Source organism: Dermacentor andersoni, chromosome 10 (genome assembly GCF_023375885.2).
Source record: "Dermacentor andersoni chromosome 10, qqDerAnde1_hic_scaffold, whole genome shotgun sequence".
Lineage (NCBI taxonomy): Eukaryota > Metazoa > Arthropoda > Arachnida > Ixodida > Ixodidae > Dermacentor > Dermacentor andersoni.
In genome coordinates, this window is record NC_092823.1 from 68123868 (window position 1) to 68137814 (window position 13947).

Genomic DNA, 13947 nt, shown 5'->3' on the forward strand with positions numbered 1-13947 from the left:
GTACCGCAGTGTCACGTACCGCCATTTGGTCAGAACGTAGTCGTGTTGTCCTAATTCAGCATCCTCACAAAAAATTAGGCACCTCTAATGCGAATGTTGGAATCTGTCTCAAGCGAAGCTTTCGCGTGGCAGTTAATTAAACGCCGCAAAACTAAATGCGATGCGCACAGTTTTCTTTATTGCCGTCTCACGCAACACTTAATCTAATGCAGTGCTTAGGTTCGTACACCACAGTACACAAGCTATGCGGGATTGGAAGCACTGTTTAGTCGAATGCCGCAAGCACGAAGTCGATGCCGCGAAAGATCCAACGACGGAGACCATGTTTCAAGTTTGTCGAAGAAGGAATTGTGAAATATGTGTGCAGGGATACGTACGACGCCAAAAGCCGGAGTTGATGTTTACTATTGTAATCCGATTTCGCTCCTACGTTTGTAGAGAAATAAACACTGGCGGGCGCGCACGTAGTCTCAAGAGAACGGGCTTTGACGCACCACGTGCCGCGTCTCGTGACGTGCACAGCCGTCGTCTCAAAGAAAGGGGTGTTGGCAACAGTGAGGAGTGCGCGCCGCTGTGAGCTGACACAGCATCTAGCTATTCTGCTGGGAGACCGAGGTTCAATCCTACCATAGGACACGTAATCTTTCTTTTTTCTCCCCTCCGTGCGGGCTAGTCGGGGGGACCGCAGGAGCAGGAGGAGCAGCCCGAAGCTGCATCCCGGTCAGTGAAGTCTTTTCTATTAAATCCCCAATTCGTGCCTGCATGCTCGAGGTCGAGGTTCGTTTCAGGACCCACATTCCCTGCAAGTGCTTACGGTAAAATTGTGAAAAAAGGAAAGCATGTCGCCCAATCCTGATGCTGGACGTATTAGCGAAGGTGACCAGGCTGTGGCGAAGAGCATCGATGAACTAGAAGCCTGGCGAGCTCAGCCCCCTCAGCCCGTGTTCGTAAAAGACCTCTCACACTAGAATTGTTTGTAAGAGAAAATTTCAGCCAATTCGGTTGGTGGACATATTAGTCTATGGTGAGCCATCGCCGTTGAATAGACGATAAAGAAGTGACGCCTAAGCAAGCAGCTTCGCGCGTCGCGCTCGAGCCAGCGTCCGAATAAACGATCGGACCAGCGGCGTTCAGTGACTTTCATCTGTGTTCGACCGAGGAGCAATAAAAAATGTGGGAGGTCATAAACCACACGTCTTCCCACAAGTGAAAGCATGCGAGTCGAAGGCAAAACGGCACTTGCGAAAGGAAATCTTTGTGAATTCAGCCCAAGGTCTTCTGTGTACGAACTGCAGCTTTACATCGGGGAACTTCACTTCAACTTCAGCACGAACGAATCAACCTTAATCCTACCACGATAAGAATTATGTTGTAAGCTTATGGAAAGTGCTGCTACGCGAAAAAAGGTTTCCGTAAAAGCGTTCATACTCTTTCTTCCTACACTTCCAGCTGTAGCGGTGCATTTTCAGCATCGATTTCTCAAGTTGATAAGACTGGTGAATGTGCGCAGTTTATTAGTCTTGTTTTCTTTTTGATTCTAAGAACGGCAAAGAAGCGAAACGGTTAGCAGAAGGAAATCATTTTTTTCTTGCGTTTGTTTATTTTACAATACTGCCGCTCTCAGCCGAGAGCCTAGCAGACGGGCATGGACACGCTCTTTTCCGTACATAAATACACGTGCGAGCTACACAAAGAACGAAAAAGCAATGATATTCAACTAAATACAAAAGATAATGTAGATAAGGTATACAAATCGAACACTAAACAAGGCAGAATAAAATGAACAACCGGGGCACATCATAGACAAAGCAAAAACGTGAAATTTTTGGGAACCAACAAGGGCATACAATATTTTTCTAAGTACTGTCAGTTTAACATAAAGAGAATAGGGAACAAACATTAGAAGTCGTTAATAAACTTTTGCGATGAGCTCCAGCTGTGAAACGAACAGGGATAAAGAGTTTGTCGCTGTTAATGACGAGTTAAGTTCATTCCATTCTCTGATTACCCGAGGAAAGAATGAGTACCTGAATGCGTCTTTAGAAAAGGAATACTCGGTTAGCGTATGCTCGTGTTGATGCCGTGTTAATCTAGATTGCGAATATGAAATGTACTGGGTGATATAAATTTTATACTCACGATGCAGAATTTGAAACAGGAATTTTAGTCGACCTTGTTTTGCTCTCGATGATAATGTGTTGAGGCCTGAGGAAGCTAAGAGACGCGAAGGTTTCAGAAAAATGTTTCAGCAGCAAGAGGGATATCTAAGTGCACGTGCTTTTTTTTTAAATCGTCGCATTATCCACGAGCAATAATCTTTTGCACGCTCTGTACAACTGTTGTTAGGAAATATTTGTATATGTAATAGGAGAAAAATGCCTGGCTACTCAGAAATGTGGCGAGAAATGTATGGCAAGTGAAATATACGAACAAACCGAGCTCACTTACACGGCGTGCTTTGTACTGTAAAAGAGCAGTTGGCGATCAAACATGGAGCAAAACCGAACACACAATAAATGACACAGTAAGCAGTATATGTACCTGTTCGCTATGTTCGTCAATTGTAATTAAAAATTCCTGTTTTTACGAAGAAACAAGGTATCCGTCAAGACAGAAAACAGGCGCATAATGGCTGTTGCTGTCTCTTCGCTTGGCAGCGTCTGCAGTTTATACTGTTTCTGTATTAGGAGAGTGGTGACCACGCACGTTACAAATTTACTTATAGATACATTTTCTTATGAAACCATCATGTCCAGAAATATTTACTCAAGTATCTCAACGAGTGCATATAACTTAACTACGGTTTCACGTTTACTCTTCACTCTTAAATGTAAAGTTAATAAATAGATAGTAAATGCATGCATTTACTATCTTACTATGTATTGCACTACCTTCTTACTAATTCTCTGCATGCAAGGCGCTACTAAACCTTGTAAGTGGTGGCGTTAATAGCCAGAAAGAATTCTCAGCAGTGTTTAATAGGTAAACAACTAAGTCATTACCACCTCCTCTGTCCGTGGTCTGTTGTGCTGTGATTGTGAGTCTAATAAAAAACAATTATGCACTGTTCATTATCTTGAAAGAAAAGCAATGTGCGATGTCATAGCACACAGAATAGCATACAGAATCCGCATGCATTGGTGCTCATTGGTGTAACATGTGGTCCCCCCAAATTAGGGCTTGCCCACCATGGTTGCTTAGTGGCTATAGTGTTGGGCTGCTAAGCACAAGTTCGCCGGATCGAACCCTGCCCACGGCGGCTGCATTGAGATGGGGGCAAAATGCGAAAACACCCCTGTACTTAGATTTAGGTGCAGGTTAAAGAACCCCAGGTGGTCGAGTTTTCCGGAGTCCACCACGACTGCGTGCCTCATAATCAGATCGTGATTATGGCACGTAAAACCCCATCATTTAATTAGTTTTTTTTAATGAGAACTAGAAACACTTTCGGAGTTGCTCTTGGAGTACGTATGGCATAACACCTTGTCGTCGTTCTGTATGTGTGTTCTTGTTTATTGGAATTTGATGGAGGTATAGCGTGAGAAGCCAACAATGACACCAAGGACAACACAGAGAAAATTACTTGTACTTAGTAATTGAATTAAACAAATTATAAATTAATGGAAATGAAAGTGGATGAAAAAACAACTTGCGGCAGGTGGGGAACGATCCCGCGTCTTCGCATTACGCGCGCGATGCTCTACCGATTGAGCTACCGCGGCGCCGTTCTCCCGCCCACTTTCTGGGGTATTTATGTGTTACTACTGCTAGAAGTAACCCTGCGAGTGTTAGCCAGGGGAAATTGGTATCTTCAGCAGTACCGAATAGTACTATCGCTTTGATACATTCTCTCACTACGGAGGCAGCACTTTTCATGACAAGTAACGTGTTGGTGTTTTGTTAGTCAATATGACGACTTTTTTAAAGAGTGTTACGTTCTATTTGCAAGATTCACGAAATACTGCCGCCATTCTTTATCCATACCGTGTCATTAAAAATTACATAATGGGGTTTTACGTGCCAAAACCACTTTATGATTATGAGGCACGCCGTAGTGGAGGACTCCGGAAATTTCGACCACCTGGGGTTCTTTAACGTGCACCTAAATCTAAGTACACGGGTGTTTTCGCATTTCGCCCCCATCGAAATGCTGCCGCCGTAGCCGGGATTCGATCCCGCGACCTTGTGCTCAGTAGCCTAACACCATAGCCACTGAGCAACCTCGGCGGGTATATCGTGTCATTCGAACATAGCTTCATCACCTAGTCATTGTTAAGTGATAGTCTCAGTCGCATACAAATGACTTCGCCTTCAATACGCTTGCTGCGGTCTTTCACCAAGCGACGAAATCTACTCCTCCAATTGGCGAGATACAGCGCTGTTATTCCCTATCCCTCGCCACCTCATGGCAACCGCTTTTCTGAGACCTCGGGCTAAGAGGGCACGCGTCAGCAAATTTGGGGAATGAGACCTAACCGATCACCAGGTCGCTGAAGTTGAATTCCCAAGTGTGATTCTAGTGTTGTACTGATAAATACGAACAATAAAATGTAAGGAATAAATTGTTTTTTCAGGCGAAATTTCTTTTTTTTCGTCGCGAGACTTTGTAAGCATGAAACTCATTTAATATATGTTTCTTGACACAGCCGATGAGCGAAGCAAGTTCTCTTTCTCGACTTGTTCAAAGTCCGATCGATTAAACGATATAATGCCGATGACATGGCCGAGAATGACAGATAGTTCCGCACCTTCGGCTGATTGGCCTAGCGTTTGACTCGGATCTGAAAGATAAAAAGAAAACAAAGGGACCGCGCGTCAGCCAGAAGGAGCACCAGCTATCAGGTATTTATCACGTATGAAAACATTTATTTACTCCTTGACGCGGTGTAGATTCAGGAGAGCCGACGGCCGAAGGAAAACATTTTATTGCTCATTTGAAAGCCATTTCCCTCTGTTACAATGATCATTTACACAGCTGCATTACGCCGTCATCTGTCGGCAATCGTTCGGGTAGGAGTCGAGTTGGCCGCGAAATGGCGGGTTTCGTAAATCCGCCCTTTTGGTTACCAACGAAAGAAAGTTTTGGATGATTTATTCCAAGTAGACAGGTACTGCTGCAAAAAAATTGCATACAGAAATTTTAGATCGTACTCAATTAGGGCACTTTCCGTAGGACCTACTAAACTGGGCCCGTGTTGACAAAAAATATTCGTACGCTAGAATTGTTCTTAAGAACGGCGGTCAGCTACTCGTAATGCTGGACTTGTTATGAACGAAGCCGGACTGGCACTAGGAAACAGAACTTACGAATGAAAAGCTTTGCGGTTGCGGCACTCGAATAGTAGCAAAATCGCATGAACTTGATGAATTAGCATTAAAAAGCCCTATACTCCGTAGTTTGTTCAGTTTTCTACAAAATTCTTTCATGTCCTGAAAATCCTTCGTGGTTCAGCATGTCTTTGCCCACATAACATGCGTCAATGTGGCCTCCTGTACGAATAATCGATGCTCCAAAATTCTGGACCCGCATTTATAGAAAAAGTACTTACTCTAGAATTTCTTAATAGCAAATTCCAGCCGATTCTAATGAAGGCGAGAGGCTGAGAGAAAAAAAGAAGAGTACTTAAGAACGAAAAGCTTTGTGACTTTTTATCGTAATGTTCATGTTCACCACATCATATTTCACCATGCGCACTTCGGGACGCGAAGTGAAGCTCTTGCAATGGCAAGTTGACAAGCATACAGACTCCACGTGACCGACAGAGTGGACACAGCTGCCACCTTCTTACAAAGCAAAAATAAAAATGATATGCACTCTAATCACCACAGAATAGTCGAGCGAAAATAAAACCGGCAATAAACAATTACCAAATGCTGGTGGTATATGAGTAAAAGGAAAAAAGAACATCATTTAAACAATTAGCTGACGACTATGATACTGCCTAATGCGAAGTTTGAACGCAGCTGTATTCGTGTTCTTTTCGTGATATACTGACTGGCGCAGACAATCTGTGTCGTCCGGCACGTTGCAAACGGCACCAAGTGTGGTGCTACTGCCGCGCTAATCGGGAGATCGCAAGAGGCGGCGCGTGGGTGATGCGGGTTCCGCTGCCATCACACACGCACACACACACACACGTACACACACACACACACACACACACACACACACACACACACACACACACACACACACACACACACACACACACACACACACACACACACACACACACACACACACACACACACACACACACACACACACACACACACACGCTCATGCGCGCGCACACAGACGAACACACACACGCATATGGACACACACACGCACACACACACACACACCTACACGCACGCGCACGCGCGCACACACACGCACATGTACACGTGCACATACACGAACACACGCGCACACACACACACACATGCACACGCATGCGCGCACGTGCACACGCACACACACACGAACACACACGCGCGTACACGCACGCACGCGCACAAGCACGCACGCACTCACGCACACACGCCCACACACACACACACAGGCAAGCACGTACATTGAACAGAACCACATTGTAAAACTGAAAAAAAAAAAGGCTAAGTGAAATGCGCAACCATGAATAATAACGAATAGGAAATACAATATGAGATGCAGCAATTTCAGGTGGCGAATTATTTGCGACAGATAAACGGCGGCGCTTACCTACGAAAATGTACGATATGATAACAACGACGACGAAGAGTAAAAGTGGCAGGCCTAAGGTAAACGCGGCCATCGTCTTGTAGGTGGCAGTGCTTGGAAGCCTCCGGGATAAGCTGCAAACAAACGAAGCGCGAATGCAGAAGGCTGCGAACGGTCTCTTCAGCATCACGTAGAACGAGTAGCGTTGAAAGGTGAGAAATACAGAGGGTTTAAAGGACAAGCATGGACAGGCGATAACTTGGGACAAAATTTTATTTGGAATGGCACGATTACACAAAGGGCTATAAAATAAGATAGTCTTAGCTTGTCCGTAAAACTAATCAGCTTCGCGAAATACAGGGTTACTGGAAACGTCAACTGCAGCATCGGCGCTGGTGTAGCAACATGCTGTGGCATTAAGTTCTAGGCTGCAGTACGACTGACTATAGCCTAAGGACGAGTTAAGATAAAAATGTTTATATAGGTTATGGCAACAAGCAAGCCGACGACCTAGATAATTTCGTTGCTACGCCAGTCGCCGTGTGACCCCGTGAGTTATCAATTACCTGTGTGCCGCCGTCAAAGCCGCGCGCAGCGTTATTGCGTGTGCGCTCCATGCGGGACTTGTCGTTCACGGCTTAAATATGCATAGCCAGGGCACGCTCGCACACCGCCGCGTTGACCACTCGATAGCTTGTAATTGCGAAAGGTACGCGGCCAGTCGCGACCGCAAATCCGATGAGACGGTGACGCACTTGCTTGTGTGGCAGTACACGGCACAACGGCTCCCGACAAAAATGTGTTACTACTAGAGAGCTTTAGAATAGGGGCCCCAATAGTTTGGGGCCCCAAAGAGCTTTGCAGGTGTTGGCGTTGGGGCGCGCAGGAGTGAAGAGTTTTAGAATAGGGCTTTGCGTTTGCGGATAGCGTCTTGCGCTGACAGTGCCACTACGGCGTCAAAGAAAAGCTATTAGAAATAATTAAATAAGATATACCATTTTATTAGAGGAATAGTAATTTTGACTTGCGTGTATTCGCGCAATTTACAATTTAGAGGTTATTCTGTAAATAGAAAACAATTAGTTGCGCTTAGTTTCGAGCAACAAAACCAACTTTACGTGCCTTCCCCAGCCAAGCTTAGCCGTGTTAGGCCTACGAGCCATGAAATCCGCAATTGAATTCGGAACCAGCGGCGTCTAATGAATCAATCTTGATAACACATGCTAGTTGAGAGAAAGCAATAACCGCAGTCACTTCTCCTAGCTTGCGAACTTCACGTGTTACAGCGAATCAAACCCAGTTTGGGGCTAGGTTAGAGCCGTCGCTTCGATGGGTGCCGCCATGTTTGTTGACGCAAAGCTTTTGGGGCCGCTATCTGGGCTCCCGCTAAATCGGTGAAATAGCGTTCCCAATGCAAAACCCAAACGCAGTTTGCGTCTCGCGCATGCGCAGTGGCTTCGACGCTATTTCTTTGGGGCCCCAAAACGCTTGGGGCCCCTATTTTAAAACTCTCTGCTACTACTACTACTATTATAGTACAATTACTACAACTTTCCAGCATCCAGAATTCGCAGACATTAGATCTAGTGCGGCGTCTTGAATTGGAGATATATGCTTACAACCATACCAAGAAGTTAATGTAAACTTGTCTTGTTCGCAATTGACTTTTGTCATTGTGAATTTTGATGAGGCCAGACGCAGGTGCGCAAAAGAAAGCAATCAAAACCGACGGTCGATGCGTGGTTCATTCGAAAGAGCTCTGGGCTTCGGTTGCCGTTGGCCCGGTAACCGCACAAAATGCAGAGCGCTTGATTGCGCACTCTAACGCGTTTCAATAGTCGTGTTTGAACATCGTAGACCTTCTCGCTCTGTTACTGGCTGCTGTAAATCATAGCCATACTGTTTTAACGCGACAGTGTTAAGGGCCCCGCGTCACAGGAAATCCGATGTCGGCGTCGGCGGTGTTGTGCGTGAGCGGAAATTTGCCGAATGAATTTAGGTATATGTATATTCCATGCCTTGCTATATGAGATGCGGTATATGCGGGTTATACTGCCACATCATTCTATCACTAAAGTTGCTCATACTTTGTATTACATTCTCGACAACGCCATTCCTCGGAATTTTGAGGATGACAGCCCGCAAACAAAGGTCACGGAACAAAACGCCGACAGTGCATGCCTCTTATATTAAATCTTCCTTGACTTAAATATTAAAAGTGCGAAACAATAAGAGAAACCCTAAAATGATGTAATTGTTTTGGCGCGGCTGTGCACAACCTCCGGGATCGGACCCCGAAAGAGGCCGCGCTCTTGCCAGAAAGCTCGCCTTCGTCCGTAGCTTTCGCTGCCAGCATTGCCCGGTAAGCATTACGGTTGCGCCACTCGCCTTTCAACAGGCAAGAAGACTGGGAGGAAGCCGTCAAGAGCGACGACCTTCATGTCCAGCTTCGGGCTGTCCAAAGGGCCTGCGACAGGGCTGAAGATCACGGTCTTCCGCCCGCGGCGCGGGTGCGGCCCGCGATTACGACAACGTAGTCCCTTAGGACTAATTAAAGTTTTTTGTCTGTCTGTCTGTCTGTCTGTCTGTCTGTCTGTCTGTCTGTCTGTCTGTCTGTCTGTCTGTCTGTCTGTCTGTCGGTCTGTTACATAGGCTGCAGTAGGCGGGGAGCCTGAGAAGCAGTCAGGGATCTTTGTAAGCTATCGCGTTCCACTCTTAAAGGCGTAGCTTAAGCGTCCCCCAATTTTTTGTCTTGCAACGTATAGGGTTTACGTTGGTCTCCTGATAAACTGCATTAAATATTTCGTCATATGTGGACTAATTATGAATAACAAAACGTCTGCTATCACTTATTCCCACCGAATGAACTGATTCTTGCAATCCTTGGATTCGCAGGTCTTACGACTTTTGCACCTTCACGAACTTCTCATTAAATCTTCAAATTGTGAAAACTGTTCGGTATAACACACATCCATCAATGTATACCCGCTATTGCTTCTGCCTGCTTTTAAATTGTCGCTATTTCACCAGTGTTGTTAAAAGTGACACCATATTTATTTTATGTTTTTTCTTCCGTATGTTTTTTTTGTTCCTTGTATACGGTATTGATTTTGGTCATGACAAATCCGTTCTGCGGTAGCGCGCAAGGTGGATGAACGTATATGGCGCAGGTTTACTTTGTAGCTTCATGCTACAGTTGGGTGGATGAAAATTATTCCCTTTCGGGAACATTCCTCCCCTTGCGTTACCCTCCGCGGTGGCGTAGAGGCTATGGTGTTGCGTTGCTAAGCACGAGGTAGCGGGTTCAAATCCCGGCAACGGCGATCACATTTAGATAGAAACGAAATACAGAAAAGCCTTTTGCGTGTTGTTGGTGCACGCTAAAGGCCCCCCAGTCGTCAGAATTATTATGGAGTTCCCCACTACGGCGTTCCTCATAATCATACTGTGGTTGTGGCACGCAATAGCCCAGATTTTTTTACTCCCCTTGCGGGCTTTCGCAGAACTGATTTACGATATTCAGTGTCAGTTAATTAGCATTCCATTTGCGGTCTGCTAGCCTCCTGGTTAGCTCAGACGTTAGAATGACGGCCCCGGTAAGGCGTTGGTCTTGGGATCGAATCTCGAACCAGGACACACTTTTAACTGCAAAGCTTTCTTTCTTAGAAACTGTATCGGATTTCCTCTAGAGCTTCGGGCTACAGTCGGGTGGATGCCAATTTTTCCCTTTAAACACTTTAGTCATGTATGAATTACTCTGACGTATCTCGTTAGTTCTGTTGCCCCCCACCCCCTCGTAGCCTCAGCCTGATGTACGCAGGGGATGAGAATGTACAGTACAGGGTACAGTTACTTTTATTCTCACCGCGTCCACCAACGTTGTATTAATAAAGATAGCTTATTATTGCAAATATTATTATCATTATTATTATTACAACGGCAACAGAGCTACATTATCTACTATAGCCAAGCTTAAAAAAAAAAAAAAAAAAACATGACTCTGACGAACGAAGCAACCTTAGAGCAAAACCCTGCTGAGCTGTAGGAAAACACAGGAATATACGAATACTTACGGCACTGAAACATGGAATAAAATGAAAGAAGAACATGCATATTTTTGCGGTGATAATCACATAAAATAGTTCCGTAACGCCATACCGCACAATGCCACGCCGGCAAATCGTGTAATTTGCTCTCTAGGTACGCAACAGGGGGGGTGGGAGGATAGGGGGAGTGATTGTAGTTGTTTAGCCAGAAAACAACAATCATAACAAAAACGGAACAAACCCGCAAAATGACCACGCGTAACAAGCAGTCGAAAGGTCTTACAAAACATTGCGAGAGCAGTCCGACGTAGTTTTATTTCTCACCATGTTGGATGCCGTCGTAGATGTACACAAGTAATGTATTTCGATTCGTTTTTGTACTTCGGGTTCTTTGCGATACCACTCGTGTAAATAAACTAAACAAAGCAGCATAAAAATAAAACACAATTGCCAACAATATTCACCACAATTGCAGAACAATACCTGCATGCGTTAATGGCCCAAACGTTCGGTTTCTTGCTTCAGTTTATTCGAATTTTCGTGTTACCAATTTGGCCACTTGGAAGTGTGAGAAACTGATGAACGATTAGTAAGTGGCTAAGGTTGTTAATTAATGGCGACAGTATGGAATGTATGGCTATTGAAGAGACCCTCATCTGAAAAGCGTACCTGAGCAACTATAAGCAAGAAACCAATAAAAAAAGGTGAAAAAAAATCACTAGCTTTCACGATAGCTTACAGTGAAAGCAACACACCACACTTAACTCTCTATAATGCAAGGTTTTGCCACAAAAAAGGAAATCTATAAAAATCATGCGTAATGCCTTGTGACAAGGGCGTGCAGTCTCAAGTTCAAACAGTGAAGTCCACAGCAAAGCGCACAAAAATGGTCGCCAACGCGGGAAACTTATCCCACTACATTGAGATGAGAGACCAACACATCCAAGCACCTGGAATGTTCGGTGACGGTGGCGTCCGTGGAAGCAGCGCTGTCACGCTACAACCATGAATTCAAGTGCGCCAATAACCTCTCGTTGTACTTGGTTTACTTGTTTAGCCCAAGGCATACTAGGAGGAGGAGGGGTGGACATGTTGATTGCAAGTACATGTACACAACCTAGACTCATCACAAACAGAGTGAGAAAATCAGAGTTGGCAAAGTGGGTGCGAAAAGATAAAGAAAAAGAAAGAAAAGAGAAAGGTTATGGAGTTTTGCAATGACGGCAAGCAACACAATCAGGAAAGAATACTTGTACAATAACACTGAGAGCCGTGTCTCGCTTTTCGAGGCCCGAGCTGGCGGCCTCAGGACAAGAAGATAAAGAGCCGATATTTGGAACAGAATGAGACATGTGTGCTGCAGAAAAGCAAGAAAAAGCTTGGCATGCCTCAGCACAAATTAATGGAATGCGTTTATCGCCTTCCAAACAGAACCGCAGCAAATGTCCACTCTCGAGAGCGCTGTGGTTCGGAGCTTTATCGGAGCGTTATCTGCTCAGTAGTGGTTATCAGCGAGAGAAATGGCGGAAAAGATGGGGACGGGATTGCTGCCAACGCAAGGGCGATTTCACGAAATGAAGCAGAGTTAGATAGAACGACAGGTTGGGATGCGGTGACATTTCTGTTGCTCGCGTAGTCCAGGCAATTATTTGTCGCCACCCCAATTTACAGGGAATTGACATTACGATGAACATCATTATCCCGTAATTTCCGTTGGCTAGGGGTCCCCACTAAGCGGCCTAGTGGGCGGCGCGATGTTGCTTTCTCTGCAGGAGGAAGCCTGACTGTGCGACGCATTCAAACGCCGCTGCTGGCAAATTTCGTAAGTGCCTTCTCAGTGAGCGACGCACACTCTTTGGCCGGATTCACGCAGTCGCAGAACGCCCTGTTCCATCGCAGTTATGGCACCGGCGTCCGTCCCGAGAAAGCGTTTTCTAGCCGGTTTCTCCGCAACAATGGGACACCGGCGATGTCGGAAGATGCCCTTAATGTCGCTGACGTCTCGCTTTTTGTGGAAAATCGGCGAGGAAACATTCTTGTCTGACGCAAGACGGCGGCGTGACGGTGACGGGTGGATGCAGATTGCGGTTGTGCGAATGAAGGCTTACATTGGTCCCTTCTAAATATCACCAAGTGACGCAACACTATAGACTGGACGTGTTTTAAGGGCACGTGAGGTGACATAACGTTGCTGAGGCCATACAACGACGCTACTTGAAAATTCAGTTGTAGATACATAGGACAGAATATGCGATGGGAGATCTACCATCTGAAGGATGTATTGTGAGACATGCACATGCAGTGTGCTATCTTTTGCAGCAGAAACATTCTTCCGAAGTTACACCTTCCCCTCCTGAAACATACCGTGCTTCGGGTGTCACAAAACCTGTTCGTGGCGTCGTCTGCCTGAGGCAGCTACTTGTTGCAAAGGCTCCTCCGGGTGGTGCCCGCCAAAGCTAAAGACTGATGTCTACGCGGATTTGATTTGTAGCTTCGCGATACAACTGCGTGGATGACAATGTTGCCTTTCATGAACCTCCCTCTACATTGCATTCTTCGGCAGAATTCATTTGCCGTAGATAAGTTAGTGGCATTCCCGGTGGGTGAGAATTTTGCACACGGTAAATAGTTGTTCGGCAAGGCGCATCGGGCCGCGTTCATGAGTGAGTGCAGAAGTTTCGTGCACCCGATGTTGCGTCGTTTTCTGCCTAGTATTTCCGCCATGGTATTTTGTTCAGGACCATTTTGCCAAAGTGTACATGCGCTACTTATAGCGCTAAGCTGCCTGATTCTCCGTCCACGTTTCAATGTGCCGCATATTACTGCAAGGCTGAACAAACAACGCCATAGAGTGAGCTATGGCTGCGCAGTGAAACAGCTAAGTCAAGAGTCTGCTAAGCTATTTCGTGCAGCCACGAGGCTGCGTCATGATGCGTCATGCGTCATGATCATAGCTTGCGAGACGACCGGCACCACCGCATTTGAGCCTGAATCGCTGAATAGACACGGTACCATGCGATTTTAGAAGCTTACGTTCCGCAGAGAACTGCATGTCCTGTGTGAGGTAGTCTCTCCATGATGGACGTGGCTGTGGCTGCGGTGACCATGACTCCATTGTTGTTGTTGTTGTTGTTGTTGCCTCAGAACATGGCTGGTACCCACGAGGGCGATCGGTCACACTGGATAATTGAAAAGTACATCCAACGAAATGCGAAA